The sequence below is a fragment of the Triturus cristatus genome, chromosome 1_1 (assembly GCF_964204655.1).
Source record: "Triturus cristatus chromosome 1_1, aTriCri1.1, whole genome shotgun sequence".
NCBI lineage: Eukaryota > Metazoa > Chordata > Amphibia > Caudata > Salamandridae > Triturus > Triturus cristatus.
The window spans coordinates 182,055,095-182,081,555 of NC_140579.1; the positions used below are offsets into that span (position 1 = coordinate 182,055,095).

Sequence of the window (26,461 nt, forward strand, 5' to 3'; positions counted from 1 at the left end):
ATTGAACCTTTACCTAGTTCTATTCCTGGGCGCAGAAGGAGGTTTTTTTCCCCTGAACAAAAGCGTCCTATAACTTCATCAATAGAATCATACAGTAGGAATGAATATGCATAAGGGTGCTTGGAAACCAGGCAGAGGCTACACCACCTGCATAATATCTATGTACAAGGTTCATCCCATACGTCATCCTCAATCCAACAATGGCTAATACAAGAGACCAAGAAACCCTAGATACTTTCTGTATAAATACAGCACATCTTGCTTGGGTTGGAGGAGGAGACCGAGACTTTCAGGCCGACACACTGACCAGAGACACTGAGGCTTCTGCATGCAGACGCTCCAGCTGACAGTGGTCTAACACATCCCTCGCGGGTTGTCCAACTCGAGACCAGGACGGAGTCCCACACACTCTCACTTCAGGTAATGGGGTTTTACTAAATCCTAGAGGGATTATTGGCTTCACACCTACTCCCATGCTAGGTACACTTGGGTACATGTAGATAGGCATCATAGGAGTACGCGCTCTTTTTATCATACATTTTATATTCATGTATGTATTCATGATTATTGCAAGATGGTAGAACTGTACTATCCTTTTATTTTCACTGTACTGCTAATCGTATATATCTGCTACTGTCCAATAGTTGTTGCAGCACACCTATTTTACACCAGAAGAACTGTGCAATAAATTCTTAGTGTAACACGCCCGACTGTTTCTTCTGTGTCTCTCTGAGACCGAATAATTGAGCACGAGTGACTGAGCGAAAGGTAATACATTGTTTCCACGATTCTGAGCGATCAGGTTTGTCATTTTCTGAGGTTGCCAAAAACTAACATCTCCCTGATAAGAGGAGAATCTAGTGGCCCTGTGAGCTAGCTAATGCAACCCGGCTAACATTCTCGGTTGGGGTGCTCAGAGCCAGTCTGCCACCAAACCCACAGCTTATGTTATCGGTAATGCGCAGAACCTGTATAGGTAATATAACTACACGACATGGCGCTGGCAACGTTGGTTGGGTACTTATTTAACAGTAGAATCTGAGTAGTTTAGTCATGCTAATTCTCAGAGACCCCTACTCACATAATGCCAGAAACGTCTGGAGTGGGTAGGCACAACAACGCCACAGCTGAGTAGGTGAAATATCCTATTTATTGGCTGCTGGTTAATCAAGCTTGAAGGACATTTTGTTCCTAAATTGTGCAAAAACCTTATCTTCGTCCCCTTAAAAAAGTGTTCCGTGTTCTAAGACAAAATGACAAACGAGGAAGGAGCATTAGATGCGTTAACACAACAAAGGCCTCACTCAGACGAGGAGGAAGATCTGAATGGAATACAGTTTCATCCAAGTGTTAGACACGCACTCGCCCTTAAACTACTTAAACATGTTTTAACAGCCAGAGGTGGTATAGTAAACACAAACGTTTCATTATTATTTTTTTTTTTTTTTTTTTTTGAAAAACCTTTATTGACATTGCAAATAAAGACAAGTATGGGCCTACAACCCTCGGGGCCGGCCGCTAAGCAGTGAAAGTAACAGCAAGCAGATTCTAATCACATGCAGCACCTCGGGAAGCAGATTCTCCATGCTAGTATTCTCTTATCCACTGAACAGCCCAAGAGGGAAACCAGGATATAAAAGGTTTTCATTTTACAATAAAGGATAGAAGGATCAGGTGCCAATCAAGTTCTCAGCAGCGAAAAATGGCAGGCAGAATAGTGAATGTCAACAATAAATAGCAATCTATCAAGTCAATGGCGCTGAAACAGGAGGTTCAGGATGTGGAGGGATATCACGAGCCGTTTGCGCCTGCAGTCTCCTGCCCTAGGACCCATAAAACCCCACGGAAATGGGGCACAAATGAAAAACAATGATTGGCCACGAAGGAAACCTACCGCACTGACCCCAGAAAAGAAAGACAAAGAAGAATAAGAGAAGAAAAAGAAGGCCATAGAAACAAAGTAAAGGACTATAGAAGCCCCTCCCCCAACCCCCCACCCTGCACCTCTGCAGATGACTACGGCCCCCCCCCCCCACAGCGTGCCTGTCGCCCCAGAACCAGACCCGAAATATAGAAGAAAGAGAAAAAGGGTAAAGAGAGGAAACCCCCCCTAACAGAAAAGGGGAGAGAGTAATAATAAACTGGAGGAGGGCCTTCAACCATGCCCCCGGCTTCTCCCTCCCGCACAATATCTTCCTCCCCAACGCAAACAGTAAACAGAAAAAGTTCGGCCATATCTAAGAGAAATGGGGAGCATTATTCACCGACTACACTATTAGTTACATCGTGAAAGCACACAACCCCCAAGCCCGCCCGCCTATTAAATGACAACCTCTGAAGGATCAGCCTTATCCTTGGCCACTCTTTGCGAATCCACCAATGCATACCCAGCGACCCATTATAATGTCCAAGGTTACAAGGAAGAGGAGCGTCCAAAGAAGACCAGGAAGGGACACACACATGTGGGGAGGACGTTTCGGAACACCAACACAGTCATCGTCATGGAAGATCACCTTTCCCAGTACTGCCCCAGGGCCTGCGCCGCACACGAGGTCCAGGAAGGAGGAATCAGCCAGAGCAGGCGACTGTCGCGTGAAGATTGCCTGGATCGCCGGAGGCCGCGCGTGGGACAAAGTCACCACCTTCCGCTCAAGTCCAAAACCTCCGGAACAGACCGACCCCACAGCCAGCCGACCACACGCTGCCACAGTGTCCAAAGTTTCCATCTGTCCCTTATTCACAGAGGCGGTCACGGTACTTTCCTCCTGTGGAAGGTGAGACAGAGCCTTATGTACCTGGGGACAGGCCGACCGCAATTGTTCCGACGCTGACGCAATACCATCAAGCTTCCTCCCCAAAACCCGGGCGCCGTGAACCAGGGTGGAATGAAGGGCTCCGAGAGCATCGAGAAGGTCACCGTACCCCAGCACGGCCCCCCGCGCTCGCTCCGCTACGCTCCTCTGCGCCACACACTCCCAATCTTGCTGCGACCCAGTGTACAGGATGATAGAGTCCATCCTATCAAGATGGCCGCAGGGCAGGGCCACCCCGGATGGGGACTGGGTCTCAGGCACAAGCGCATCAAGTTCCATGTCACTGCAAACAAGGGTCCGGAGGCAGGCAAAAAGTGTATCCAGTGTGTGGTCACAGGTGACAGTCGTTCTCCCCCTGGGCCAGTGTCTGCGAAAACCGGGAGCAGCCCGCGCAAATCAGGACGAGCCACAGGCCGCGTCCGATCAGTTCACTGGCGAGGGTCCAGGCGATCGCCGATAACCCCTGGAATCGTCACCCCGGGTATGCACCCGTCACGCTATTCTCGGTGATAGGAGCGACCACAGCGAGATTCAGGCCAATATTCGCGCCGCTTCGGTATTCCGACTCCACCCGGTCACCAATGGCCGCTGTTGTTGAACTGCAGCCCGGCCATGTTGTCCACCCGAGGTCCCGGCTCCAGGGCCGCACAGGCCGCAAACTTCAAATGAACATTTCTCGGGCGGTACCGCCGCTAGAAGCTTCAGGATCACACGATCGGTTGCCGCTCTCAATCACCAACACGGGCACGTAGCGCAGGCTGAGGATCTCATGCAGGATATCTGTGCGGGATGCGGAGATTCACGGAGCCGGGAGCCTACGCTGCCATCTCGGTCGCCATCTTCCAAACGTTTCATTATTACACACAAGATGACATACCAGTGGAATATATTCCGTATGAGGACATTGAAATTCCACTAACATAACAGGAATACTGGTTTGAAGGCACCCTCCCCCATACAAAAAGAAGAGTAAGGCTCGGTCCTTTAGGAAGACCAGGAACAACTTGGCTGATATTAGCGGCCTACACACCGCATCCTGACATTGACACAATGCCACAAGATGATTTACTTGAACAACACAAAGAGTTGATAAAACTTTACAGAAACATGACGCTATTTGTCATGAGGAAACTTACAGTCCAACCAGCAGTAGTTACAACAAATACAGCCCCTACACAAAGTACAGCAACTAAAATTACTCCACAAACATTACATGCAGTAATGGGCAAAATGCCCACAAAACGTGAGCAAATACCGTTCTGGGTAGCTCAGAAAATACCACAGTTAGAAGCAGTATTCCTGAAAACTAGCCCTTAGGAAAAACACAGAATGCTAACAATCTGCTTGCCCCTGGGGATCACACCACATCTAGAGGACTGTACAGTCATCGCGGCCATCTATACCAGGACTCATGGTATACCATCCTTAGATGTAGTACCAGATGTATCAAAAAGAATATTTGAAAAAACATCATGGCAGACGACAAAGTCTGCAACCACAATATATAACCGTGGAGGACAAGTCTGGAACACATGATCAAAGACAATCCACCACAAGACGGCAACAGAAAGGGACGTTGTATCCGCAGTAAGAGACCTACAGACGGAGGCAGAGCCAAAAGACTTCAAACCAATCGACTGCAGGGGAGGTAAGAGGCCCCAAGGCGATTGAGAAGGGGAGAGCGGGGGGTGGGGAAACATGAGTAGATCTCACACCAGACAACCCATGGCGTAAGGATGGAAAAAGACACGACACATGAGCATACCGCCCAATCACGAGAATGGGCGGAGGAGAGCAAGCAAAATAGAATGAAGCATTCAGACGAGGAGTGAAGTGAAGATGTCACCCCGCAGAAAAAGCCACCCAGAGGGAGGCGAATGCAGGAAGCCCACCCCTAAAAGGTCCTCGCAGAACGGGGAGGATGGACGGGCGTTAAGGAATCTGTAGCTAGACTGTGTCTCTACCAGATACATAGTTATCGAATGTAAGTAACTCGTCCATCTGATAGAGACATCTAGCCACAGATTCTTTAACTTAGAATAGATACCAAACCATACCCATTGAGGAGGCAGGTCTGCCACTGAACCCCACCAACTTCTAGAGAGAACTCAGCCGTCAACAAGGTGACGAAACACAGTGGGGACTGCAATGCCAGCGCAGCCAACACTAATACCACGAAGCTCTGAAAGAGCGGAGACAATGGGAGGCAAAGGCACCACAAGCCGTCAAAGAACAGCACAAAAACCCCTGTATGTATACCGGGTTGAGAGAAAGAAAGCACAGAGCCAGAAATGCTGGTGCGGAAGTGACAGTTCAGGGCTTCTCAAAAGAAGAGGAACTGAGCCTAGCGTCCGATGGATCCACAGGATCCGATGTGTCGATCAGAAGCAAGACCCAGAGAGAGGACAAAACAGTATGACAGCGCATACTGGTGCAGTATGCACAACAGTGGAAACAAGCATCTGTAATGCAATAGGTCTCGCATTTACGCGAGTTTGAGCTATTGGCATTGTAAATGACAAATCCTTTTCTTTATGTTTTAAAAACCAAAACATAAAGAAAAGGCATTGTCATTTACAATAACAATAGCTCAAACTTGTGTAAATGCGAGACCTATTGCATTGCATACTGGGGCTGGGGAGGAGGGTAGCTCTCGTGTCCTGAGGCCCAGGCAGCAATGACATCACCTCTTTATCACACGAGATCCCTCCATGATCCAGTGCTAGGGTAGGGAGGAGGTCTCTCTCTTTGACACCCAGGCCCGTTCAGAACTGAAGGCATCTGTCTGGTATAACTAACAGCCATTCCATACGTATCAGACAACACTCAGCCTCACGAAGGATGGAAAAGTTTGCAAAGCCCACTGTGGACCAAAAAAGGCACTGCGATGCCCCATTATTGGCGCGTTTAGCACAAAACAATAGGCAGGCGACCTTATATGTCCAGCAGTACGGCCATGATCACCGATTGCACGTTTTTTGTAGTGATCAGTGCAGTGTGCACGCAATATGTTGGCATTTCATATTCATTAACCATGAAATACTGCGGTTTGACATCAGTGAAGGTTGTATGAATTTCAATTTGCCAGCCTACCATCACGCCCCCCCAATGTACACGCTCCGTCCAAAGGGTCTAAATCTATTGCAGGCACAATGTCACATTCAGGGCTTTAAGTTGGCCGAGTCCCGCCGGTGGCCTGCAACTGCAGTTCTAAAAACCATGTGCTGAGACAGGTCCCTATCGGGCTCTCCATTTTAGCCCTCATCCTCAGGGTGAAAAAAAAATTCTTTAACTGCAGCAGACCCACCCTTAAGTGCCTTTGATGCAACGCCAATGACTATCCTTATAGTTAATAATTTCAGAACTGTAGAATTTGTAATGTTATTTACATACAACAAAGCCAAAGTTGTTGCTTATTTAGTTAATACAACAAACCACTGGCAAAGCCAATAGTCCTGGCTTCTTCTAGGTGAAATGTTACTTGTATCATTTATCTGGATACAATGACAGAAGCAGCAAATTTACAGTTTGGCGGCTCACAATGCTTAGTACAGATTTCTTAGCAGACGTGTTTTTAAATCACGCCCTTAATTACATCGCCCGCGCGCTTTTGCGAGACCCCCAGGTGTTTTTTCATTCCTCTTAAAGCCCTGATCACATCCAACTGGGCACCCAAGCAATCACTGTGAGAAGTTGGCCTGATATATGATGTCACTAATTCTAGTGTACACCTTGTATCAGTCCAAACAACCCTTATGGTGATTGGTTGTAAAGTCAACCTTATAGACCAGCTATCCTAGTGGTAGCATGGACAAGAGCAGTCTTAGGCTAAACTCTGAATGGCATGTGAAGCCAGCTGTTATACCATATGTAATCCCTTGAATACCAAATGAAAGGACACCACAACAGATATATATAAAAATAGAATGTATTTATTCTAGTCAAACCCTCAGCACTCTTCATGAGATTCGAGGTAAGTACAACACAGTCTTATTTAAGCATACATTAAGTCACACAGGTAAGTAATACAGTTAGGCCCTAGGGGCCACGCAAACCATACACTAAGTAAGTGGTATAAGAACCACTGTCACGAACACAGGATAGGCCTAGGCCTAGGGAATCGCTGGGGCTACACTATACTACCAAAGGTTAGGAAGTGGGAGGCCGACGGGATTCAGGTGCAGAGTGGAAACACTCACGCGTAATGCGTAAAAGTCGATAGAAATGGAAGTTGTTAGAAATTATCAGTTTTAGGACACTTCTGGTATAGCTAACAAGTCGAGACTCGGAAACTAGACCCTTGGATAGTCAATACCCTTGTGAGCACCGAAGTACTCAAGTTACCTAGCCCACGGGCTGCGGGTGCATAGGTGTGAACTTGCGTCGGGTTTCGTCGTTGACTCCTATGGATGCCTGAAGGAAAGTTGCTGACAGGCAGTCAGTGAAGAGTGTCCGGTGGATCCCAAGGATGGGATCAGGAAGGAAGGATACCTGCAAGCAGAAGGGACAGAGTCTAGGTCACCAGCCAGGAGCCGGGAAGGAACCAGGAAGGAACCAGGCGATGTCGTGAAGATGCAGGTGAAGAGGTGAAGCTCGTCGCAGCAGCCACGGGTACCAAGAGGCGTCGAGGACGACCAGGACCAGGAGGTGAGCTGTCCCACGAAGGCTCTTGCTGACGGCGGCGTCGAAGTCGAGTCAGGACCCAACAAGCCTTGGCAAGCGGAACCCACGCAGGATGGAGGACTTGCTTCTGGTGCAGACCAGGAAGGTCTGGGGTGCTTCTCTTTCACAGAGGAGCGGGTGCCAGTCTGGAGGAGCCGGACAAGCAAGGTGAAAACAAAGGTTCGTCGTCGCGGAGGTCACTAGCCAACGGGACAGCAACCGGACAACACGTCGAGCAACTCAGGTGCAGAAAGGCCCCACGCAGAACACGTGAAGTGTGGGGAGCTGATCTTCTTTGCAGATGTTGCTCGGGATGGGGGCTTCTCAATTCCCCAAGCACAGCCTCGAGGGAGCCTCGGAGGTCGCGCTAGTCAGGTACTAGCCACTTTTCCCAAGTCGCCGGTCCCACGTCCCTCGTCGCCTCCACGGGTCTCAGCTTTGCTGTAGATGTGGATCTGGTTCAGAGGTGTCTGGAAGTCTCGGCGCTGGTCAGTCTCTGCAGTCGTCCCTCGTAGGATCAGGCGCAAAGCAAGCAGCGGTCGCTGGATGGTGCCTGGTTGCCCAGGGTGGTCACTCCTTGGCCACAAGGGAGATTTCTTCAGTCTTCTTCCTGAGGTCGAATGTCGAAGGTCCAGATTTTATGTACAAGTTGCAGATTCAGGTTAATCTAATTTAGCAGGGCTCAGCTACCTACTGATACCAGGGCTGGGCTACCTGCAAGGTCCCTCCTATGGGTGGGACCAGGAAGGGGAGTGGTTACACCCCCTTTCCTTTGTCCAGTTTCGCGCCAGAGCTGGGGCTGGAGTGCCCCAGCACCGGTTTGAACTGGACTTTGCATGGAGCACCTTGTGTGCCCCAGGCATGTCTCATTCCTTTCAGCCCTCCCTGCCCCAATACACTAAAGTCTGTCTGGGGAGGTGCTAGCACCTCCCCAAGCAGGAAACCTACTGTCCAGGCCTCCCTGGCTGGGAGGGCTCCCAGCTGCAGGAGGTCAGACTCGTGTCTGTGGCAGCAGCATCCATTTTGTGATGCAGAGGCTTTGGTCAGAGTTAAACAGCAATGTAGGATTTTAACATGTCTCTCCCTCTAGAAGGGGGGAATAATATCCTCATCACCAGAAATGGTATGGGGGTATTATTCCAAAGTGTTAGACACCTTACACGACATGTTTTGATAAAGCCAAACCATAGTTACCATAACCGTTTAAGATTATAAGGCACTTTAAGAGTATATGGTAGGCGATATCATAGAACAGCTATAAGGACATGGTTCCGAAAGCTGCAGACAGGCTCAGCTCATGCTAGAGCACCATCTCACATGTTACCAAGCACTCTGCCTCCAGGATTGTTAAGGCCTGTCATAGGAGTGGCTCACAGGTACACATGTGTCTATTTTAAGGGTAGATATAGGTATACTATATCTGAAAGAAACACGTTAGTTAGATTCCTCACCTTAGAACATCCCCAGGCGTCAGACTGGATCCGGAAGATTTTTCGTCAGCAATACCCCTTGCGCGTCGCTAGGCGTCGTCTGCTGCTCCGCGTCCGTCGTCGTACGCCGGAATGACGTCGTCGGAGTACTTAGACGCCGCCCTCGCGCGCTGACGTCAGTTCTTCTTTTTTCCGCGCCAGTAAGCGTAGATCCGGGAGAGCTACCCCTTTAGTCATTTTTTGACTAACTTTTTCGATCCTTTTTGATCTTGTCTCGACTCCGGTGCCGGTAGGATGCCTGGTTTTAAAGCCTGTGCTGACTGTAGCCGCTTGATGTCGGTTACGGACCATCACCGCCGGTGCCTTTACTGCTTGGGCCTCGACCACCACGCGGCGTCGTGTTCGGACTGCAAGGCCCTGACCTCGAAGGCTAGACGGGAGCGGTCCCGTAAGCTTCTCGAGATTCGCCACTCGGCTCCGCGCCCCTCTCGATCCCGGTCCAGGAGGAGGTCCAAGGATCGGTCGCGGAGCCGCAGCCGACGTCATCATCGGTCGTCGGGATCCAAGTCTTCGGGTAAGTCGAAGCACTCCAAGAAGTCCAAGAGGCGACACCGCTCTTCGGACTCCCCTCGCCGGTCGCGCGACTCGGCCGAGGGTCAGGGTGGTTCCACCCCCGCGGCTCCGGCGGAGCCGCAGGCGCCGCGCAAGTCCCCATACCCACCGGTCCCTGGGACTGACGCGACGCCGGCAGAAGTCAGTGCCTTCCTCTCCGCCATGAGGAGCCTGGCTCCGCCGTCGACGCCCGCTGGCGCGCCTTCGGGCTCTGCGGACCCGACTGGGCAACCTTGCCTGCCGGCGGCTCCGGCCCCGGCACCGTCGACGGCTCCGGCCTCGACGCCGCAAGCGCCCGAGGGACCCGTTCCCGAGTCCCCGCCGACGCCGGTCGACCTCGTCACGCCTCCTCCGCCGGCGTCGACACCGGTACCACCTCCGACGCCGACTCCGCTCGACGTCGAGCCCCGGTTCAGCCCCGGTCCGGGCCCGGCGCCGATACGGCGTCATTGGACGCCGCGTTCGACGCCGCTGGAGACACATTTTGTCTATCGCCCGGCTCCGATCCTTCCTCCTGCATACCAGGTATCGGATGATGGGGGCGACTGGGAGGGATCCGAGGATCCTATGGCCGCTCAGGCTCAACTGTCACAGGACTGGGCAGATGAACTGGGGGAGGCCAGTAGTCTGGATACCTCTCCGGACACTGGATTCATCTCTCCTCCGACTGTGGCTTCGGAGGAGGGTGCTGCTTTCTCTGTGGTGCTGCGCAAGGCGGCCGCAGCCCTTGGGCTCGAGCTACCTGCCGTGGCTGTGAGGACTAACGTCCTCACTGAGGTGCTTCAGTCTGCAGCAAGCTCCACTGAGCCTCTGCTGCCATTCAATGAGGCCCTCACTGACGTTCTGCAGGGCACCTGGTCCAAGCCCTCCACAGTTCCTCCTGTGGATAGGAACGTCGCCAGGCGCCACCGCCCTGCTCCGGGCGACCCCAGTTTTCTGTCCCAACACCCTACCCCCGAGAGCCTGGTTATCCAGGCCTCTACCTCCCAATCCTCCTTCCCGACCGCTCCGCCGGACCGGGATTCCAAGAGGCTGGAACAGTTCGGCAAGAAGCTGTTCTCCTCCCTTAGCTTGGGTCTGCGGTCTTTGAACACCGCCTGCCTCTTGGACCGTTATTCCCACTCTCTGTGGGATACGGTGGAGGACGTGCTGCCCCTGTGTCCGGAGGAGGTCCAGACACGACTTACCCAGGCTCTGGCCGATGGGAGGGATGCAGCACGACATGCTATCCGATGTGGGCTTGACACTACGGACTCTCTGGGTAGGGCGATTTCTACCTCAGTGGCGCTTAGACGTCACGCCTGGCTGCGGTCCACATCCTTTTCGGGCGATGTCCAGAGCACCCTCATGGACATGCCCTTTGATGGCACTCGCCTTTTCGGCGAGAAAGCGGACAGTGCGCTGAATCGCTTTAAGGACTCCCGGGCTACGGCCAAGTCCTTGGGCCTCTCGGCCCCGCGGTCGCAAACTTCCGCCTTTCGCCCCTTTCGTGGCCAAGGAAGGGGTGCCTCCTCACGTGCGCCTAGCCACCAGCCGCAGAACCAACCTGCGCGCGGTCGCGGACCTGGTTTCCGCCGAGGCGGTTCTGGAGGACGACGCGGTCAGCCCACATCCACCCCGGCAGCATCCGCCTCAAAGCCTTCCTAGTCCGAGCTTTCAGGCCCATTCCACGCCAGTGGGCGGCAGAGTTCGCCATCACCTGCTCCACTGGCGGTCCATCACATCGGACAGGTGGGTGCTGCAAATCGTCCGAAGGGGCTACTCCCTCCCCTTCGAGACGACCCCTCCAGCCATGCCACCGCAGCACCACCGTATCTCGGGGGATCATTTGAATCTTCTCCACGAGGAAGTTTCGGCCCTCTTGGCCAAGGGGGCCGTCGAGCGCGTTCCGAGCCCAGAAGTAGGTCGTGGTTGTTATTCCCACTACTTTCTGGTTCCCAAGAAGGGCAAATGGGGCCTACACCCTATCTTGGACCTCCGGAACGTCAATGCCTTCCTCCGGAAGGAACGGTTCAAAATGTTGACTTTGGCTCAGGTTCTAGCTGCCCTAGACCCTGGAGACTGGATGGTAGCATTGGACTTGCAGGACGCATATTTCCACATCCCCGTCCTGCCGGCCCACCGGCGTTACCTGCGGTTCACGGTGGGCCAAGAGCACTTTCAGTTTACCGTGCTCCCCTTCGGCCTCACCAGTGCCCCTCGGGTGTTCACGAAAGTGATGGCGGTGGTCGCAGCTCATCTGCGCAGATCAGGGGTTCCAGTCTTTCCCTATCTCGACGACTGGTTGTTGAAGGCGGGCTCGCCCCAGACAGTCGTCTCCCACCTCCAGACTACGGCGGATCTCCTGCATTTGCTGGGATTTTCCATCAACGTGCCGAAGTCACACTTGAGTCCCTCTCAGAATCTCCTCTTCATCGGAGCGGTTCTCGATTCGGCGCAGTTCCGGGTCTATCGGCCGGAACAGCGGGTCCGGGATATTCAGGCCCTGATTCCCATCTTTCGGCCTCTATCCTGGGTTTCGGTCAGGCTAGTGTTGCGGCTTCTGGGGCTGATGGCCTCCTGCATCCTACTAGTGCATCACGCCAGGCGGCGCATGCGGGCTCTGCAGTGGGACCTGAAGTTTCAGTGGGCCCAGCATCACGGCAACCTGTCCGACCATGTCTTGATCTCGGAGGGCACTGCACGGCAGTTGCAGTGGTGGCTCACGGACCGCGATTGGGCCAAGGGCAAGAGCCTCTCCCTTCCCACACCGGAGCATGTCGTAGTGACGGATGCGTCCCTCCTGGGATGGGGTGGCCATATGGGAGAGGCGGAGATCAGAGGCCTCTGGTCTCCGGCGGAGTCTCGTCTCCACATCAACCTGTTGGAGTTGAGAGCGATCCGACTTGCACTGAAAGCCTTCCTTCCCTCTGTCAGGGGAAGTGTCGTGCAGGTGTTCACAGACAACACCACCGCCATGTGGTATTGCAACAAACAGGGCGGGGTGGGGTCGTGGACCCTTTGTCAGGAGGCTCTGCGCCTCTGGACGTGGCTGGAACACCAGGGCGTCACCCTAGTGGTTCAACATCTGGCGGGCTCTCTGAACGCCAGAGCAGACGAACTCAGCCGCCGGTGCATGATGGATCACGAATGGCGTCTGACCTCCGAAGTGGCGCAAGGCCTCTTTCAGCAGTCGGGAGAGCCTTTGTTAGATCTATTCGCCACAGAAGAGAACGCGCAATGTCAGCAGATCTGCGCGTTAGAATTTCCAAGGCGGCACTCGCTCGGCGACGCTTTTCATCACGAGTGGAGTTGCGGTCTGTTGTACGCCTTTCCGCCTATACCACTTCTGCCCAGAGTGCTGAAGAAGATCAGGCACGACCGGGCCCAAGTCTTCTTGGTGGCTCCGGATTGGGCACGAAGGTACTGGTATCCCGAGCTACTCAGTATGTTCACCGATCCTCAGATACGTCTGCCCCTTCGGGAGGATCTTCTGTCGCAGCAGCAGGGGACGGTCCTCCACCTGAACCTGTCCAGCCTCCACCTCCATGCGTGGAGATTGAGCGGCGGCAGTTGATGCCATTTGACTTGCCTCCTGAAGTCTGTGATATCATTCTGGCAGCCAGGCGTACCTCCACAAAGACGGTATACGCCTGCCGGTGGAACAAATTTGTGGCATGGTGCACAGCAAAGGCTGTGGATCCCCTTTCCGCCCCTCTTTCTGAGGTTCTACTGTTTCTTCTTTCTTTGGCCCGGCAGGGCTCTGCCCTGGGCACCTTGAAAGGTTATCTTGCTGCCATCTCTGCCTTCTTGCGGCTTCCTGATCAGCCTTCTCTTTTCAAGTCCCCTGTAGTTACACGCTTTCTAAAAGGCATTACTCACACGTTCCCTCCTGTCCCTTTTGTAATGCCTCAGTGGGACTTGAATCTTGTTCTCACATTTTTAATGTGTGCTCCCTTTGAGCCTCTTCATAATTGTCCTCTTCGTCTGCTGACGCTTAAGACTGCTTTTCTGGTAGCCATCACCTCGGCTAGACGGGTGAGTGAGCTCCAGGCTTTATCATCAAAGCCTCCTTTTCTCTCTGTTCATCCGGACAAGGTTGTCCTTCGGCCTCGTCCCTCCTTTCTTCCGAAAGTGGTGTCTCCATTTCATCTTGGGCAGTCTGTCACCTTGCCCACCTTCTTTCCGCCTCCGCATCCTTCCAAAGAGGAAGAGAGGCTCCACCGTCTGGACCCAAAACGTGCGCTTTCCTTTTATCTGGACCGCACAAAGCAGTTCCGGGTGGACGACCAACTTTTCGTTGGATACGTGGGTGCTAAGAAGGGGAAAGCTGTGCACAAACGGACCATCTCTCGGTGGGTCGTTTTGTGCATCAAAATTTGTTATTCCTTGGCAAAAAAGGACCCTCCTGTTGGGCTGTGCGCCCATTCTACTCTGGCCACAGCGGCTACTACTGCTTTGGGACGGGGTGTCCCTTTGCAGGACATCTGTCAGGCGGCGACATGGGCTTCGCTACACACGTTTGCCAGGCATTATTGCCTTGACACTCAAGTCCGGAGGGATGGCTTCTTTGGCCGTTCTGTCGTCCAGGACTTTCTGGTGTGATCTTGGTTCACAGACCCACCACCGGGGATGGTATTGCTTGGGTATCTATTCTAAGGTGAGGAATCTAACTAACGTGTTTCTTTCAGATGAACAAGTTACTTACCTTCGGTAACGATGTATCTGTAAGAAACATTAGTTAGTTAGATTCCTCACCGACCCACCCATCCTCCCCGTTCTGCGAACTGACATCTAGGGTTAAGATTATCCTTTTCAGGCCCCTAGATTTTATTTTTGGCACCAGTGTCGGTCTTTGCATGGCTCTGCGTTCCTGGCGCGGAAAGCTATGTACAAGAACTGACGTCAGCGCGCGAGGGCGGCGTCTAAGTACTCCGACGACGTCATTCCGGCGCACGACGCCGACGACGGACGCGGAGCCGCAGACGACGCCTAGCGACGCACAAGGGGTATTGCTGACGAAAAATCTTCCGGATCTAGTCTGACGCCTGGGGATATTCTAAGGTGAGGAATCTAACTAACTAATGTTTCTTACAGATACATCGTTACCGAAGGTAAGTAACTTGTTCATCTAAGCAAGGGGTGATTACACGACCTTGCCCCAGCTGAGTGATCAGCCAGTTGTGTCTGATTGGAAGGCCAGGCCAGGGGTGGCATAATACATGCTGCAGCCCCTGGGAGGCCTAAGGTACACCTATGCCCTGGGTACCTAGGGTACACTGTACAGGGTCCAATAAGGTGATCCTTACCAATTGGGTATGTACCTAGGGTACATGGAGTCCATTTTAAAAAGAGAGCAGACAGCCTGAGACCCTGAATGGCAGGCTCTCAGGCCAACTAAGTCGAAAAACCAGCTAGACACTAGGCAAAAAGTTGGGGGTAACCATAGTCAGATATCCACCTTCCTACAATCACATCCTAGCTTCTGACCTTCTGCCTGTACCTACCCCCACCTTACCTGCCACGTGCCCAGCCCCAGTGCTGGCACGAGAGCCCCGGTGCTCAGCTTCACGCAGGTGGCCATTAATGCTGGGGGTCGCGAGGCAGCTCTTCTGGAGACGAACATTTGTCAAGACTGTGCTGGAAGTGGCGGTGTGCACGTGCCTCCTGCCTCCTCACGCACGCCCACGGGCTTCAAGGTTCCGGATTACAGCCGAGGTGGTCACGAGGGGGGAACAGCGGGGGCGAGTCTTTGAAGGGCCATGGACTTGGTGTACTCGAGCCCGCTGGCAGTGTCAGGCGATGGGGGAGCACATCACGCGAAATAAGAATTCTCCTGACTTTGCCTACTCGGTGTCTTGTTCTTAATTTTGGGCATCTGCGCATAGAAAAATCACACCTTCCGAAACCGCAAGCCCGTCACGTGGGAACGGTGTTTGCGTCATTAAGATAAAATGTGTTTTTAAAAATGTAAACCCACGCGCCGACGTATGTATAAAAAACAAGCGGCACTGAGAGCGATCACGAAAGCGATCGCTATTGTAAAAAGAAAAACACGCCCGCTAGTGGTGCGTGCGCGCCACAGCGAGCTATATGGTTTCAATTATCGCGCCCGTGTCTGGGCGCGATAATTGAAATCACATGGGCTTTGGTGCGCGTAACAGACACCACTAGGCCATGGGCGGAGCAATGCGCCCGCCTTTGGCCTATTGCGTGCTCTGTTTAAAACAAACACTCACTCAAAGCCCAATAACAGAATCCAAAACTAAAAACACACGCACAAGCGTGTACAATTCCAGGGTCCGTTTCGAAACCCCAGACAAAAAGACTCACGCTGCGCGAGCAGTGCTGCGCACTGGATCGCTAAGCGCGAGACCTAAAAAGCACTTTCGAACCTTCACCAGTTAGGATACGTTTGGCAGCAGTGGCAGGATGCCGACCCATGGCCACAAAGTGCTGGCATTACCAGAAACACAAGACACTCCAGTACGCAGTCGCTGCTTCACAAGAACATGTGAGAGGGTGGATGGCAACAAGCAGAAGCACCCAGAACAGGACCACAGTAAGAATGTTAGTCATGTGGAAGACAGGAATACACAGAAGTATATAGTGGGGACGCCAAAACCACACAAAGTATAGCGAAATCCCCCTGTAGGGTAGCGTGAGCAGCCCAGATGGGAAGGACGCATCACCAGGTAGGCAACCGGTAAAAAGGGGTATCTGGCAAGCTGGACACACAGACAAGAGCTCGTACCATGAGCAGACCAGGGCGAAGACCACAGACACCGCAGGAAGGAACGTTGCCTGCGTGACCCCGCTGTGGGAAGAGCACATATATATCAAGAAAGAAACACATCTAGAAATGATGTGTTGCATAATACAAGACTAGGATACGCCAGAAGCAGCAACAGTCATGTTGAAGTAGAATCGGGCAGGACAATGTCCAGATCTGTATGCGGCATAAGTCACCTGCCCAGGTGGACCCACGGTCCCCCGCCAGACAGATGACAAGATGGAGTCAGACAAGATAATGGAAACAGTCAGGACCAACCTAATGGTCTAGGGACCCAAGAAGGAGTATCCTGAAGAGAATACTCCCCCTGAGAGTGTTACAGCAAGAACCCAATGCAGAAGTGTGGAAAACACCTGTGCGGAAAGCAGCAGGAAAAGAGGATAAAACTCCTGTTGGGAAAGTGCCCAGAAATCGAGGGCACAAGGCAGTGTACAGCATAGACATACATTGCGAAGACGCCACTGCGAAGACGCCACTGCCTAAAGACAAGTCCAGACAGGGCTGAAGTATGAAAAATCCATACCCATCCCGAAGAGGGGAGGGTAGAACCAGCACCGCAGAAGCGGAAAAAAGAACTCAAACACCCTATGACAGAAATAACCAGGGTGAACTACCAGTATGCGCAAACTCTAATTAGCGTGCCTCGCAATACGATGGCAGGGCGTCAGCCATGGAAGAAGTGTACCTGAACGGAACAGAGCAAGGGGCCCCAAGGGATAGTGGCCCAAGGGATAGTGGCCAGCGAAAAGAAGAGCAGCCAACATGGACAAAGAGGAGCACAGCGATGCTGAAAAACGCCCTTGTGAAAGGCAGGCGAGGCAAAAGGCTCACGGTAGGGAACCTCTACCGATGCTGCGAAGTACTACGGACAACCGTCGACCCCAACCATAATTGAAAGTGCAATAGAGCGACGCCAACCTGTGGGTCGCATACAGCAAAAAGAGAAGACAGAGTGATCCACAGAAGAACCTCTGTTAGGAATACTCCACAGGAGGGTACCAAGTCTTCCTTGTAGGAAGGCAGCTGCACAACAGCCGGCGAATACCCCACATAGGGTAAGTCTTGACCCCGGCAAGGGGGCTTCCTCTGGAGCCAAGCTCACAGACAGAGGACTGAAAAGAAGGCAGAACCAGCTGACCAGCTGTACTAACCAAAGGCAAATATGGCGGACCATCCGCCAAGACCGTCTGGGTATTATGTTGTGAACCCAGGGTCCAAAACAAAGAAGGTAACTCTGCCTATCAAGAAAAAGCAACATGAAGTCACACATCGTGTGACAAAGACAGGGCACAAGGTCGAGAAAGCCAGGCCGCAAAGGCCAGCAAATCTCGGGAGCCCAGACATGAGGCGGGAGACCGCTGAATCAGCGTGACTGTCAAAAAGGTCCACATCATTGAATGGCATATCCCGAAGAGCGTCCCGAACGTTGTCGGGAAAATGACTATCGCGCAGCCATGCATGGCGGTGCAAAGCAACCGACCGGGCCATTGCTCTACCAACAGAGTCGGTAGCGTCCAGGACTGATCGAATGGAAAATTGTGCCATTCCTCGGCCATCAAGAACAAGAGGATGCAAGTCAGCTCTGGGCCCTTCTGGTAGAGAAGGAAGAAGGAGCTCTGTGAGAAGTTGGCCTGATGTATGATGTCACTAGTTCTAGTGTACACCTTATATCAGTCCAAACAACCCTTATGGTGATTGGTTGTAAAGTCAACCTTATAGACCAGCTATCCTAGTGGTAGCATGGACAAGAGCCGTCTTAGGCTAAACTCTGAATGGCATGTGAAGCCAGCTGTGATACCATATATAATCCCTTGAATACCAAATGAAAGGACACCACAACAGATATATATATAAAATAAAGTGTATTTATTCTAGTCAAACCCTCAGCACTCTTTATGAGATTAGAGGTAAGTACAACACAGTCTTATTCAAGCATACATTAAGTCACACAGGTAAGTAATACAGTTAGGCCCTAGGGGCCACGCAAACCATATACTAAAGAAGTGGTATAAGGACCACTGTCATGGAAATAGGATAGGCCTAGGCCTAGGGAATCGCTGGGGCTACACTACACTAGCAACAGTTAGGAAGTGGGAGGCCCACGGGATTCAGGTGCAGAGTGGAAACACTCACGCGTAATGCGTAAAAGTCGATAGAATTACTAGCAGTTAGAAATTAACAGTTTAAGGACACTTCTGAAGCAGCTAGAGAGTCGAGACTCGGAAACTAGACCCTAGGATAGTCACTACCCTTGTGAGCACCGAAGTACCCAAGTTACCTACCCCATAGGTGTGAACTTGCGTCGGGTTTCGTCGTGGACTTCTATGGATGCCTGAAGGAAAGTTGCTGACAGGCAGTCAGTGAAGAGTGTCCGGTGGATCCCAAGGCTGGGATCAAGAAGAGAGGATACCTGCAAGCAGAAGGGACAGAGTCAAGGTCACTAGCCAGTGACCACGTGGAACCAGGAAGGAACCAGGCGATGTCGTGAAGATTGCAGGTGAAAGGTGAAGCTTGTCGCTGCAGCCACGGGTACCAGGAGACGTCGAGGACGACCAGGACCAGGAGGCGAGCTGTCCTACGAAGGCTCTTGCTGTCGGCGGCGTCGAAGTCGAACTAGGACTCACCAAGCCTTGGCAAGCGGAACCCACGAAGAACGGAGGACTTGCTTCTGGTGCAGACCAGGAAGGTCTGGGGTGCTTCTCTTTTGCAAAGAAGCGGGAGCCAGTCTGGAGGAGCCAAACCAGCAGTGAAGATTTCAAGGTGTGTCGTCACAAAGGCCGCTAGCCAACGGGCAAGCAGCCGGACAGACGCGGCAAGCAGGAAAATGCAGAAGGGCCCCACGCAGGACTCGTGGAGTGTGGGGGGCTGATCTTCGGTGCAGATGGTGCTTGGGGTTGGGGCTTCTCAATCCCCGGTGTACAACTTCGAGGGTGCCTCAGAAGCTGCGCTGGAAGATACTCGCCACTTTTCCCAGGTAGCCGGTCCCACGTCTCTCGTCGCCTCCACGGATCTCAGCTCGGCTGTGGATGTGGATCAGGGTCGGAGAAGTCTGGAAGTCAAGGCTCTGGTTGGGCTCTGCAGTCGGTCCCTCTTAGAACTTCAGCAAAGCAAAGGGTAGTCTCTTGATGGTGCCTGTTTGCACAGGGTAGCCACTCCTTGGCCACAAGGGAGATTCTTCAGTCTTCTTCTTTCGTCGAATGTCGAAGGTCCAGAGTTTCTGTTCAAGTTGCAGGTTCAGGATAATCTAATCTCCTGGGGCCCAGCTACCACTCTTATACTAATTTGGGGGGCTGGGTTGCCTGCTAGGTCACGCCTTATGGGTGGGACCTGGGAGGGGGGTGGTTACACCCCCTTCCCTTTGTCCAGTTTCGCGCCAGGACTGGGGCTGGAGTGCCCCAGCACCGGTTTGAACTGGACTATGCATGGAACACCTTGTGTGCCCCAGGCATGTCTCATTCCTTTCAGCCCTTCCTGCCCCAATACACTAAAGTCTGTCTGGGGAGGTGCTAGCACCTCCCCAAGCAGGAAACCTATTGTCCAAGCCTCCCTTGCCGGGATCACTCCCAGCAGCAGGAGGTCAGACTTGTGTCTGTGGCAGCAGCATCCATTTTGTGATGCTGAGGCTTTGGTTAGAGTTAAACAGCAAAGTAGGATTTTAACATGTCTCTCCCTCTAGAAGGGGGGAATAATATCCTCATCACCAGAAATGGTATGGGGGTATTATTCCAAAGTGTTAGACACCTTACACGACATGTTTTGATAAAGCCAAACCATAGTTACCATAACCGTTTAAGATTATAAGGTACTTTAAGAGTATATGGTAGGCTATATCATAGAACACCTATAAGGACATGGTTCCGAAAGCTGCAGACAGGCTCAGCTCATGCTAGAGCACCATCTCACATGTTACCAAGCACTCTGCCTCCAGGATTGTTAAGGCCTGCCATAGGAGTGGCTGATAGGTACACATGTGTCTATTTTAAGGGTAGATATAGGTATACTATATCTAAGCAAGGGGTGATTACACGACCTTGCCCCAGCTGAGTGATCAGCCAGTTGTGTCTGATTGGAAGGCCAGACCAGGGGTGGCATAATACATGCTGCAGCCCCTGGGAGGCCTAGGGTACACCTATGCCCTGGGTACCTAGGGTACACTGTACAGGGTCCAATAAGGTGATCCTTACCAATTGGGAATGTACCTAGGGTACATGGAGTCCATTTTAAAGAGAGATCAGACAGCCTGAGACCCTGAATGGCAGGATCTCAGGCCAACTAAATCGAAAAACCAGCTAGACACTAGGCAAAAAGTTGGGGGTAACCATAGTCAGATATCCACCTTCCTACAAGCTCAACCAAGTCCCAAAGGGCAAAGGAACCACATGCGAACATGCAAGACGTATTTAAGGCACGGATGCCCGCACTGGCGAGGCAAAAATGTGGCGCCCACATGTCTCCAGCCACCGAAACACCCTGGTGGGAGGGAGCAACAGCAGAGCGAAAGAAGGCTGCAAGGCGACAGCCGCCTGGACAACCAGACCCCGAGCTCTAGGGTGAAGGGACAAGCAGACTTGATTGTCTGGAGCTGGGCGATGCCGGCGAGCAATGGCTCGATCAACATGGTCACCAGATGAGGGCCGTACCCATGTACCAAGCATGATATCGAACAAAGACCCACGAAGGGGCAGCAAAGGCTCCACGTCCACAGGTTCCATGTGGAGGACATCCAGTAAAGGATCAGTGGGTAGGGAAACCCCAGGGGGCTGCAAGCTGAGAATATCTGCAGCCCTGCGAATAGCCCTCCCGAAGGCCTCGCTAGCCTCTGTCGCCATCCTGGGAGGTGACAACAAACCGTCGGTAGGGGACAGTTGAAGGCTAACTCGCCCACTAGAGAATAAAGGTGGAGCATCCTGGGGTTGATCCAAAGGCCAAGGAACACTAGGCACCTGCACCAAGGGGTTCCGCAACGACCCTGGCACGGTGAGCCTAAGGGGAGCTCATCCGCCTGTAACAGAGGAGGTGCCGGCACTGACGTCGAGACGGCGTTGAGTCGACGTCGAGAACCTCCAGAGGGGAGTCGATCCGGGCGCAGATGGATGGCGACTCGACCTCCACCTGCGGGGAGGAAGGAGATCGACGGCGTCGAACTCAGCGCTGCAGTCGGCGTAGGAAGCCACACTGGGCTATGCGTTGACTGGACGGACGACTGGGATGCCCCTTCAGGCAGTGTCTCGTCGACATTCCGGAGTCAACGCATGCAGCCAGCGCAGAGTACGAATCCGCCGGCGTGGATCCGACATGAGTGCCTTCCTCCTCTGTGGGACCTGAAGGCGCACCAGGGAGAGGGAGTGACCCAAAGAAAGCTTGGAGAGCTTTTGAATAGGCCTCCATTTCGGCCCTTGTCGCTTCGACACCAGGAAAGACTGGGTATGAGGGTGACGACCTCTGGGCACCTGTGCTCAGCAAAGACCGAGAGCAGCGGGCCCCAGCGTCACGTGTAAGGGGAGGACGACCTCCGTGACTTAAGTTTGTGCTTACCTGTCTCCGAATGATGTCTGCGGGAACGACCCTGTGAGCGGGCCTGTCCTGAGAGGGAGAACAGCGGCGTGAAGGCGCAGGACCCGACAGCCGGGCGGCCAGCAGTTTCATACGACGCTCCCTCAGGGACTTTGGTTTCATCTGGCGCCAGGCGTCACACTCTTCGGATTCGTGGTGCACCCCCAGGCACCACATACATATCGCATGCGGATCCGTGACAGACATTTGCCGCTTGTAGGTCTCGCACGCCTTAAAGCCTGAAGGCATAGCACACTGTTCTGTGACGCCGATGACGTCGACAATGCCTGAAAAACAGGCCAAGGAACCGCTGGTTTTCCAGGATCCACGTTGGGGCGCGGAAAAGAAGAAAACGGACGTCAGCTCGCCTGGAGGGGCATATATGGCTCTGCTGACGTCACGTCCGTGGACGATGGCAGGGCGGAGCTGTACCGTGCCGCCCCCCAGAGCGCAGAGTAGCTGCTGTGGAAAGTTTTACGGATTCAGTCTGACTCCTGGGGATATTCTAAGTTAAGGAATCTGCGGCTAGATGTCTCTATCAGATACCACAATTAATGGGCAGTCCAGAAAAGTACAATTCCAAGCAGACACCTGCTTCTCCTAAAAAGAATTGGGATAATAATAATAAAAAACAAAAAAAGAGAGAAAAGGGATCTCAATCCAGAGGTGGATCTCTTCCACTCGTCCCCTACCAACGGTTTGTTTTTCATCCCAGGATGGCCACAGAGGCTAGCGCGGCGAAAGGAGGTGCAACCTCAGAAATAGGGATAATATTAGGAAACCTGACAGGTATCAGGATACTGATGCACGTTCCTCTCGTTCCTATCAGTGTTCGATGAAGAACTCTGAGAGAGAAGGACAGTCGGAACACAAGGAAGAGCTTTCAAAGTCCAGAGACAAACAGCACGCTAAAGACTATACTACCAAAAAAGAAGAAAATCCACAATCAAAACCTCATTTTAGGAAGAAGAAAGTTGCAGGCCTGAAGATCAGACATGCCCAGAATTCTGAGGACACAACTTATGGGCGCAGACGATGCCAGTCAGTGAAGCAGAAGTAACAATAGCTCCCCGTAAACCGATGGAATTTTGGGTGACAGCGGTCATGAATGATTACTTCGCGGTGGAAACACTAGATACGAGGGTAAGCGTCCGGCATAAGTTATATGAAATAACACCCCAAATGGAGGGGGACAAGTCCAGGAAAGTTAAAGGTCTCTTTTGGGAGAACTTGTCATCTGTGTTTTACATCCTATTAGCTGAACAAGATTGGCCGCCAGCATTCGTTATAGAGTGCCCTAGGGGAGAAAAGGCAATTTTTCCAGCGTTTTCCGACCTCGTTCCCATTCATTTTAAACACGCATATGCACGGGAGTGGGCAAATGCCCTAGCTCCAGCATTGTACATAAATCATGCCGGATGGGATGAGAATTCAAGCCACCACGTGATCCCGTTAAAAGTCTCACCAAATGACAATATCCAATAAAGCAAGAAGCTAAAAAACAGGTCAGGGGAGATCTTAGATCTTAGATCAACTTGAATATCAAGGGGTCGTTGAAACCCGCACCTCACCAATGAACAATCCTTTGTTTCCTGGACAACTCATATTGTCTAGTTTTAGATTACAGACATTTAAACACGTGCACAAGGACATTCACTGTCCAAAATGCACACAGTGCCGCATTAATGAATAATATTGTGCGTAAAAAATACAAAACTACACCGGATCTCTCAAATGGATTTTTCTGCCAAAATATAGCACCTGAAAGCAGGTATTTGACGGCATTCTCAACATTGGGGTCCCAGCGTCAATTTTGTCGCCTCCCCCTGGGTATAAGAATAGCCCGGGGTTATTTTCAGCAAGAGTAACTGAATGACTCCAAAATTTTGATGAGGAAGCATTGTGCTATGTGGATGATATTTATCTGACGGACGATGACTTAAAAAGGCACTTGACCAGGCTGAGCACCATAATTATGGGATTGCCTCTGAGGGCTACAAATTTAATTTTAAAAAATCAAAAATCGCCCACCTCAATGTCCTGTTTTTAGGATATGAGCTTTCAAGTGAAGGGAAAAGTCTGGCAGCTAACTTTTTAGAAATGTTTGCGCTGCTCTAACCTCCAAAATCATTAAAAAATTTACAATCAATACTGGGAATCCTAAATTTCGGCAGAACATACATTTAGGATCACGCGGAAAGTGTAAAACCTTTCTACGACTTCATAAAACCTGACTTTTCAGTTAGACAATGGACACAGGGACACACAAACATCCTACGTTCACTACAAGACATGGTAGCTTCAAAACACTTAGACGCGGGTAAACATATGCAACTTAGTGATCCGTGTAATAGCGGGTCAATGCGGGTACACTTATTTAACCTTCAATGAAGGCAAAACAGTACCAATCACTTACAAATCACACCTTTACACAAACGCAGAAATGCGTTTCACTTCAACAGAAAAAATCCTGACAGCAGTTTGGACCGCTTTTGCAAGAGAAAGAGGGCTGGCTCAGGGAAAGCGCATAATTGTCGTAACACCAGTACCAGCTTTAGAAGCTGTTACAAAGGCTAGCATTCCAAATGCAAAGCCTTACATCCGAGATGGATACAATGGGCTAATTCTCTTACTGCAACGGATGTTGAATACAGATTTGATCCAAGTCTAAAAACACAAGCATTTTCGCAATACGAACAAGAATACCTTCTACCGAATTGAATCTTGCCTCTAGATCAGTATGAATATATAATTTACACTGGCGGATCTGCTCAACCGGGCATAGGGAGTAAGCAACAATACAGCGCAGCATGTGCTATCGTTAAAGGTTGCATGCGGGATGGAAAGTTCCATCCAAGTTGCATCAAAACGCAATCTAGGAGACTGCACGGTTCAGTTGGCAGAGTTAAAAGCGCTGATACTGGCACTGGTAAATACGGATCATGAATTCCCCATGCTGATAGTGTGTGATTCTTTTCACTGTGTGCAATCATACAATTAATATTTGCATAATTGGGAACAAAACGGGTTCAAAGATGCAAAAGGTGGCACAATTAAGCATAAAATGCTATGGGAACAGGTAGTTTAGTTGAGAAAAAAAACTACCACAGGCTCACATGATTTATACACTGAGTCATCAATGTGATGGCGTTCACGTTGAAGGGAATTAATTGGCTGATGAATCCGCAAAGTGGGCCGTGCGCACAGCTTCTGTAGCTGCAATCACTCGTTCAAAAACGAGGATAGACGGTGAGATTACGGTTGCTGTCATTGCTTTGCGCAAAGGCAGCTCAGAGGTACCAAAGAAATTTCCACTCAAGTTAGATGCAAACAACATTCCATATGCTCAGATTCCTGGCGTGGGGGACACAGTAATTCCAAATATGGATTATAGGCAAGGTTTGATTATTGCAGCACACGAGGGTTCGGGCTGTGCACATACAGGTGTTACAGCGACTATTTCATTGGTGAAACAGCGCTATTGGTGGCCAGGTCTAACAAAGCAAACTAAAGACTATGTCTTGAAATGTAACATATGCCAGCAGATGAAAGGCTTCACCATTACATGCCCAGCACAGACACTGTTATTAAAATCCGACAAGCCTCTCACTTGTGTATATCTGGACCACTGCGGCCCCTTACAATCAGATGGGGCCTACAGCTATATATCGTAGTTGCAGTGGATTCATGCACCAGATTCCTATGGGTTTGGCCTCAGCGCTCGGCTGACGCTCAAACTGTTATCAAAGATTTGTGCGTCTTTATAGGGACATACACAGTTGGCAAGTTACATTCTATTCGTGGCCCGGCGTTTAGCTCTCGGGCTTACAAAGAGGCCATGGAAAGTATGGGCGTAGCTTTACGCTATTCCTCTCCGTACCATCCTGAGGGAAATTTGGTTGTAGAAAGGAAAAACAGGGACCTAAAGCCATCTTTAACAGCTAGGGTATTAGGCAAGGGCGGTAGTTGGGTGAATCATCTATATGGGGTGCAGCGAACTCTCAATAACCAGCCAAGAAGTTCTCTAGGGGGTGTCACTCCATACAAGTTCCTATTTGGACAAGAATGTGGGTACCTGATCTTTATTGTGAAGGCACATTGGCGGATGACAAACCTTTTGACATCCATAACTATTTGGCTATCTTACAGGAATTAAATGAAGCAAGAGCCTTGCACAGCAATGTGCAGGTGAAAGGAACAGCCTCTGGGGAAGTCATGTCTGGATCACAAAAGTCTGAGATCTGGTCAGAGAGAAAATAGCGGGTAAAAAAGAATTTGGACCATCATACAGAAAGCCTGTACCTGTCCTAGCAATTGAAGGAACAAGAACTGTACTTCTACCGCCTCTTGCCGGAAAAAAGGAGAAACGATTTGACTCAATCGACTTAATCAAACCACACTATGTGGCTGATACTGAACAGTAGGCCTCGTGGACTCCGCTGTACCAGACGCCCTCCTCTGGCTGCAATCCAAGAAGTTCATACAGAAAGACATATCACGTTTGAAGAGTGCTCTCAAAGGAATGAAGGACTAAGCAACAATGCTATGGAACTCATTCCACTTGAACAAGTAATAATAATTCAAAACGAAAATAAAATTCATATATCAATTCGACCAAA

General features: G+C 51.3%; 1 protein-coding gene across 1 annotated transcript in view; it reads left to right on the forward strand.

Moving 5' to 3' along the window:
* The window catches only part of IPO4 (importin 4), a 3,494,625-nt gene that overhangs the window by 2,902,001 nt on the left and 566,163 nt on the right, over nt 1-26,461 (forward strand). The window lies entirely within an intron of this gene.